The sequence below is a fragment of the Apodemus sylvaticus genome, chromosome 15 (genome assembly GCF_947179515.1).
Source record: "Apodemus sylvaticus chromosome 15, mApoSyl1.1, whole genome shotgun sequence".
NCBI lineage: Eukaryota > Metazoa > Chordata > Mammalia > Rodentia > Muridae > Apodemus > Apodemus sylvaticus.
In genome coordinates this window covers 77459558-77467960 of record NC_067486.1, presented here as the reverse complement: position 1 = coordinate 77467960, position 8403 = coordinate 77459558, and the positions used below count along the sequence as shown (strand labels likewise).

The 8403-nt window shown below is 43.2% G+C and overlaps 1 long non-coding RNA gene across 1 annotated transcript; it reads right to left on the bottom strand.

Moving 5' to 3' along the window:
* Positions 1-3807: 3807 nt before the first annotated feature.
* Positions 3808-7333, bottom strand: LOC127665844 (uncharacterized). Its single transcript, XR_007973512.1, has 3 exons — positions 7190-7333; positions 6397-6660; positions 3808-5640 (listed from the first exon to the last, which is right to left on the bottom strand). It is a non-coding gene; the product is annotated as an uncharacterized LOC127665844 (long non-coding RNA).
* Between the last annotated feature and the right edge of the window lie 1070 nt (positions 7334-8403).

Genomic DNA, 8403 nt, shown 5'->3' with positions numbered 1-8403 from the left:
TCTAGTCATGACTAATCTATATTCAGGCCAATTGTCTTTAGCTGTCACAGAGGGAAGGCAAGCACAGTACTTGTCTTTTTCTGAGTACTTCACTTAACATTGTATTTTCTTCCTCCATCTATTTGGCTGCAAATGGCAAGACGTCATTCTTATACAAGTACAGGATATTTAGTGTATATATAGACTATGTCTTTTTTATTCTTTTGAAAATTTCATGCATGTATACAGTGTTTTTAGCTGATATCCACATCCCTCTCTCCTGCTCCCGCTCCTCTTAGACCACCCCCTCAACTTAATGTCTTAAAAATATATTAACCAATTTCAATACGTTATTTAACTTATTTAAAATAGTTATATTAATAAATGTAATATATTATTAACTTATTTAAAATAGTTATATGATAGTAATAATAAATTTAATAATTTATTAACTTATTTAAAATAGTCATATTAATAACTTAAGAAACATACTAAAATAGATTAGTAGGGGGCAGAAAGATGACTCAGCAGGGAAGAGCACTTGCTTCTCTTCCAGCGGACCCAGGTTTGATTCCCAGCACCCACTTGGTAGCTTCTAACTGTTTCTAATTCCAGTTCCAGGGGATTCAGTGCTCTCTTCAGACCTCAGTGGGGCCTGTATGCACTAGACATACAGACATATACCCAGGCAAAACACCCATACACATAAAATCATAAAATAAAAATATTTTAAAAAATTAATTACAAACAAATAACATAACGCTCTGAGTACAATTAGTCTGCCCATGTGTGTATTGGTGCAGGATCATTCCAATGAGGTGTGGGGAATTTATCAATGTCCACACCAGTAAAAACAACAGAGCTTCCTTCTCCCCACAGCCATCTGCCAAGATCTCCTCAGCTAAGGGTGAAGCCTTCAATGTCCCTCCATCATCCTGCTGGGATGCTGACTGGCTTGACCTGCAGCATCCTGCAGGGTTTGGTCCTGGAAACCTGACTGGGGTCACATGGGAATGAAGAAATGACAGGCACTGAAATGATAACAGTCACACATACAGAGCATCTGGCATCAGGTCGGTCACCCTAACGGAGCAAGGCTACCATTTAACCCAGGACTCAGGGCATTTATTGTGTGCAGCACAAGCAGGAGTAGTTAGCTTGGTACTAGGTCTCTGTAGGGGAGGAGTCTGTAGCATTCAATGTCTGCAAGGAGGAAGCTGTGCAACATGCTTTCTGCACAGCGTCAACATTCATGCTTAGGCCAGGGGAAGGCTTTACCACTTCCAAGGGTCTGAAGTGTGAAGTCCTTGACACAGCTGTGCTTGGTGCTTGTATCAATAAGACACACTTCTTCAGGACTTCCTCTACTCTGTGCAGTGATCCTGTTCAGGGAGTCATGTAGCTATGAGTTCAGGAGTATATCAGCCATGCCATATCTAGAAGACACCATTTCCCAGAAGTCCTCTATAACCTCTGGCTCTTAGTCTTTTGCCCCACCCCCACCCCCACTTTCCTCAATGCTTTCTAAGCCTTGTAGGAAGGGGTGTGATATAGATGTCTCCTTTAAGAATGAGGAAGCCAACTTGTTCGCTGTACTTGGCCAGTTACTCATCACTTACTGTATGGATGAGCTCTGATGGATGAGAGCTACAAAAGCCCTCAGCATAAGGGTAAGTATTTAGAAGGTGCTTTGTGTGTCCATGTAACAAAGTAGTAGTAGTAGTAGTTGTTGTTGTTGCTGCTGCTGCTGTTGTTGTTGTTTCTCCTCTAGGGTCTATGATCTCCCCAACCACAGGCTCTTAGTTGAGTTTAAAGTACCAGGTATGGTTTCTTACCAGTACAGCAGGCCTTACCAGTACAGCTAGTCCAACTAGGAAGCTATTGGTTGTCCCCTTAATATTCACAACATTATTGTACCAGTGAGTGTATCTTGTCAGACTAAGTCGTTATATTTCCTAGGATTCCTGGTTGGGTGAGAATGTTGATAACCTTCCTTCTACAGCAGACTATGTAACACCTTGCAGTACTGTGAAAGTACAGGATCTACAGCAGACCATGTAACACCTTGCAGTGCTGGGAAAGTACAGGATCTACAGTAGACTACATAACACCTTGCAGTACTGTGAAAGTACAGGATCTACAGCAGACTACGCAACACCTTGCAGTGCTGTGAAAGTACAGGATCTACACAGCAGACTACGTAACACCTTGCAGTGCTGTGAAAGTACAGGATCTACAGCAGACCACATAACACCTTGCAGTGCTGTGAAAGTACAGGATATACAGTAGACTACATAACACCTTGCAGTACTGTGAAAGTACAGGATCTACAGCAGACCACGTAACACCTTGCAGTGCTGTGAAAGTACAGGATCTACAGCAGACCACATAACACCTTGCAGTGCTGTGAAAGTACAGGATCTACAGTAGACTACATAACACCTTGCAGTGCTGTGAAAGTACAGGATCTACAGCAGACCACGTAACACCTTGCAGTGCTGTGAAAGTACAGGATCTACAGTAGACTATGTAACACCTTGCAGTGCTGTGAAAGTATAGGAAGGAAGCTTCCAGGTCAGTGCCAGCCTGATTTCTCCATTTTCCGTGATTCAACTATTTGATAGTCTTATCATCAAGTTTTGGTAATAAAGAGAAATGCTGATGGTTTGTATTGTACTGGGGATTTCTGCTCCACCGACCAACAAGTCAAAAGGAAGTATCCCACATCTGGCACTTTGTGGGACTGTGAAAGGCACCCTAGTTGCTGGTTGAGCTAAGGCTTGAAACCCTGGAATCCCTGAAGGGATGGTAGGTGCTTCACCTGTACCCGGGCACTGGGCCCCTGTCACTAGCCACAGCCCCCCATAGATTTGTGGCCATCAGTCATGTATGGGCAACACCTCAAGCCCTCCACAAGTAGAGGGTGTGACCTGTGGCCATGTTGGCTCAAGACAGATCTCCATTTTAATGATGTACCTAAAGTCCTGGAGGGCTTAGCCAATAAGCTTTTCTTCCCAGTTATTCTTCCCTGAAAAAGGTATTTACGTCAGGCCCACCCTGAGAAGTGAGGTACAGTTACTCATCCACTTTCTGCCATGACAATAAACGTCTTAAAACCATGGACTGCGTCTTTTCATCAGGGTCTGTCATGAGGAGCAACGGAGAAGGCCTTTGCCTATCTATAGAGCTGACATCTAATCTCCTGTAAAAGGCCTCTCTGTGCCCTCAGTCATGGCCACCATCAAACCAAGCTCAAAACTGCCTGCCATCAAGCCAAGGACTCGGCCCCACCAGGAACCAGCTGGAGTGCTCCCCTTTTCCTCTGGCCCTGGGCTAGATCCAGCCCACAGGCTCGATCTCTCAGCTCTTCCTTGACTTCCAGCCATATACCTCAGCAGTGCCTGGATGTCCGAGAGCCTAAGAATCAGACAGTCCTGGCCTTGTCATAGGCCTGGGGACCCCCAAGCCAGCTCCAGATGTACCATGCCTCAGACTGCACTTCCCCACTCCCTGAGTGGTATTCTGAGGCTTCCCTATGACCCAACACCAGCCTGGTGACAGCATGGGGTAAGTCTACCTGCATGTGGTCAACTACCTGCATCCTGTCTCCCCGAGTACCTGTGCCCTGTGGCAGAGCCAACGAGAGACCCATAACCCTACAGCACTTGACTGTTTGTTTAATAACATATCTATAGTTTCTTAGAGAAACATTATCCAGCCATAAAGCACATTTCCCTTATCTACTATTTTTTTTCCCATGAGCATTTAAACTAACTCCGCATCTTTCAATTATGGAACATAGAAGTGACATTAACTCTTTGGCATGAAACATTTTTATTTATTATATTTGTTGACCATTTCATCCATCTGCCTACACATCTTCCTGTCTACTCATTTATTCAACCAACAAACATCAGTCTACATATATTGTACTTAGACCTGATACCACAAGATAAGAGTTACAAAAGTAGCAGGGCAGGCAGCATCAGTGGCAGACTCTTGTATAGGATTTGTCTGCAACCACTGAATGTTGGCGACCTTACCAGTAGAAGTTATTAAACTCCATGAGAAGACACTGTTATTATCATTGTGCAAACCAATCAAACCAAACCAAACCAAACCCAAAATCAAATAAAAACCAAAACAACCCCCACCCAAAAACATATTAGTTAGACATGACTGTTTTCAAAGGCATTTGCAGAGTGGTCAGATGCCTAACAACATTTGCAGCGAGTTTTACATGGTTAGGTCCAATGATCAGCCCAAGCATGAAAGATGAATGAGATAGGATTCTTTCAAGTGGAACAAAGGGACATGTCTTAGGTTCCTGCAAAGGCCAATGTTGAGTTAAGTATCTGGGTTGGTTATGATTGATTAAAGTACCACCCTCCAAAAGAGCATGGCACAGCCTGCAGCCTGTGGACCATATGTGTCCAGGATAGCTATGAATGTATCCCAATACATTTGAAGATTAGAATATCATGCTGCATGTGGAAAGGTTGGACACCTATGCAAATGAGAATTGGATGCATGATAAAGACATAAAGTGCCACCAAAGGAGCACTCTCAGATGAAATTTCAGCCCTCATCTGAGCCTAAGGAAAACACAGGGGTATAAATTGCACCTTAACTTATCTAAAAGCAAGGGAAATGAGGTTATGGATTCCATCAGCCAGTAATTGGCAATAAGAACCCTTGTATTTGTGGAGATAAAAAAAAAAATCCCTAGATACGTTGAGTATGGCAACTATGTGATGGAACAAGCCTACAAAACTCTGTGTTTGTCAGGGTTGTCTAGAGGAACAGGACCAATGCATTACAGGGGTGATTTATTAGGCTATCTCATACAGTGTGTAGTGGATAGTCCAACAAAGGCTTGCTGTGTGCTGGAGAGGCTCAGAAACCAACAGCTGCTCAGTTCACAATTCAGGATGACTCAGCAGTCCCAGTCTGGCTCTGAAGGTCTGGAGGATTTAAGGAGAGATGCTGGTGTTCGGTCAATAGGAAAGCCCAAGATGCTAGGTGTGAGTGACAGAGGAGCAGGGTGGTAGCAGAAATAGGATGGACTCACTCCTGAGCTGCCAGTGACTACCAGGAAGTAAGGGCAGATCAGCGAGCACTGCTGCTTGTCTTTCTGATCTCCGTATACCTGGACCACCACTGGACACTATTGCCCACTCTGGGTGAGGGGCTGACCCTTCATTTGATCCTGGAGTAACCTTCACAGATCTATCCAGACGTCTTCTAGTTGACTCCAGGTCCAATCAAATTGACGATCAAGGTCAACCATGACAAGTTCCCATGCCCAAAATTGATCCTGTTAATATCCTATATAGGCTTAGATTTTTTTTTCAAAACCTACTTTATTTAGGGCTCTTAAATGCTTCAATCTTTCTTCTAACCCACCAACCAGATGTAGGGTAGAAAGAAGGTTAACAGGAAAAGGGTGTTGTAGACCAGTTTAAAAGTAGTTCCTTCGGGTGATTCCACTCTTCATTGTCAGCATATCAGCAGTCTAGATCAATAGCAAACACCAAACATGAATCAGTAGTGGTAGCTCGATCCATCAGAAACAGCAAGGCTCGGCTAAATTGGCAGGAGTCAGCTGAAGTGGCCAGAATCAGTCAAAACACCACAAGAAGTTCTTTGGTGCATTTCTCTCTATGAAGACCAGTGAAGAAGCAAAGCATTGCGTAAGAGCAGAGCAAGAGCCTCTTCTTACTGGGCTTCTATTTATATTCTTTCTAAACATCACACCCCCCCCCTCAAGTGTCTGTTTTCAGTAAAACATCACATACCCTCTCATAAGACTGCTTCCAGAAAAACATCACGTGGCACAACTGAGTAGTTAGAGAAACCAGAAATTTCCACTTGAACCTTAAGTCAAAGCCTGCAGAGCTGTGATGTGCGTGCACAGAACTGAAGAAGAATACTGATAGGGTCTGGAGACATCCCAGCAGTTTTCCACGAGAGTTCACATGTTTATCTTATATCTCGCACACAAGCTGGCTTCTCTCCACCCTCAAGTTAATTGTCTTTTCAGATCATTCTAAAACTCTGGCCCGAAGATTCAAGTGCGGGGTATTATATTAATAGTATTATATTAACGGTATATATTATATATTTTTGTTTACATTCCAAATGCTTTCCCCTTTCCCAGTTGCCCCCCTGCCAAATGTCCCATAAGTCCTCTTCTCTCCATCCATTCTCCTATCTTTCCCCCTCCCATTTCTCTGTCCTGGTACTCCCCTACAATGCATGATCAAGCCTTTCCAGGATCAGGGCCCTCTTCTTCCTTCTTCATGGGAATTATTTGATATGCTAATTAACAAGTTTCCTTAAATAGGGTTTTTTTGGTGGGGGGAGATTGATGGAATTAATAAAAAGTAAGAAACACATTAAGTTGAGCAAACTTACTTTGACCGCAGTGGATTAGATGGAGCTGTGTTTGATTCAGTGCCTCCCTGATTCCAAGTCACATAGAGGACAACATCCAAAACATAATCATTAGATTGCAACTCTTTGCCATGCTGTCAGAAGAGGGCACCAGTAATCCAAGAATATGGTAATTCATCCTAACTCTGCCAAGAACTGGGGATCATAGTAGGTTTGCAAGACCCTTTCAAGAAGAGAAGCCAGCGACTCAGTGCATTCTAAGAGGTCAGGGAAAATCCTCAACCGCTGAAAGGAAACAACAGAAATCAATAAAGCCAGGAAAGGATCAAGGCTTGAATCAAGTAACTTCAAACAAATTATTTGGAAATATGGGAAACTAGTTTTAATTAGAAATTAAATGATAAATGATCTGGGGAAAATAAGATGAAATTAAGGATGCTGCTTGAAGTCAGGATGAAAAAGAAAAATCTCCTAAAATTAAAAACTAAACCAAAAGAACAGACAAGCAAAACAAAACAAAACAAAAACCAAAAACCAAACCTCTCTGGCTTTAAGTCTCTTTTCCATAATTGAGATTAGAGTGGTAACAGAGGTGTTTCTGACAAAGTTGTGATCAAAAAGGTAACCCAGGAGCCACCAGGTACACAAGGGGGTTAGGACGTGTCCTTTTGCTCTAATGGAACATGTGAGATTCCTGGAAAACTGCAGGTTTACAGCTAGGAAAGGAGAAAGAATTTAAGCACTGTTGGAATTCTTTTTTCTCAGCTGGTTAAAGGTTCCATTTCCTACTTTTCTCTCCTGCCTTAAGGCTTACCTCTGACTTTAATCACTCCTTCTTCAGGGTTTATGAGGCTGAGGATCAAGCTTCCATCACTTATTTGGTACAAAACGGGGACACAGAACCTTCCCTTTCGGGGACTGAAAGTCTCCACTAGCAGCAGCTGAATGGAACACGGGATACGAGTTTGCGATTGTGTTGGCCCCATGCAATAGAAACCCCAGAGAAGGTGTTGTTACTCAAAAGGTCAAACCATATGTAAGCAGCAAAGCTGTCTTAGAGTTTCCATTGCTGTGATAAACTACTCAGACCAAAAGCAAATAGGGCAGGAGGGGTTTATTTTATCTTACATTTTTAGGTAACAACTTGAAAAGTATCTATAAGAATAGATATGAAAGCTTATGAAAGGAGGTCAGGGCAGACATTCAAGGCAGGAACGGAAGCAGAGGAAGCTATGGAGGAGCATTGCTTACTAATTTGCTCCCCAAGTCTTCCTCAGCCTGCTTTTTTATATACCATATAGAACCACCAGCCCAGCGATGGCAGCACCCATCAGTGGGTGGGGCATTTCCACATCAATCTACAGGCAATCTTATGAAGGCATTTTCTTCATTAAGATTTCCTCTTCTCAGGTGTGTCTAGGTTTCTGTCAAACTCATTAATGGACTACCTGTGCAAAAGCATACATTGTCACACTTAAGAGGGGCACCAAAACCAGCGGGACCTCTTTATCTCCATGTCCTTGGTAACCAAGACCATTAAATCTTAAGACAGAATCTGGCCTTAATTTTGATGTGTAAATCTTTAAGGACTGAGGAAAATATTGTTTAAATTGTGAGGTGTTCTACTTTAACAATGGCACAAATTCTCCGCCGTGTGCTGTTAGAATATCGAAAGCCATCCAGTCTTGTAAGATATCTATTCTTATATATATTTTTCACATTTAAGAGCAAAAGCCCAGTGCTGATAGGTCCCCTTGGGCTTTCAGGGTAGGAAGTGAGCCCATGACAAGATAAGCCCTGTCCAGGACTAGTTGGCTGGGTGTGTGCAGGCCTTGGGGGGGGCAGGCTATGCTGGAGGTGATCCACTTGACTACAATACCTGGTGCTATAATGCATAACACTCCTGAGACCACTCTCCAGAGAACCCCGGACCTCCACAGATCCCAGTGCACCAAGAGGAGCAAGTAAGTGATGGAGAAATGGAAGAGAAAGAGAAGCGGAAGGATGTAGGCACAGTGAAGAGAGGCA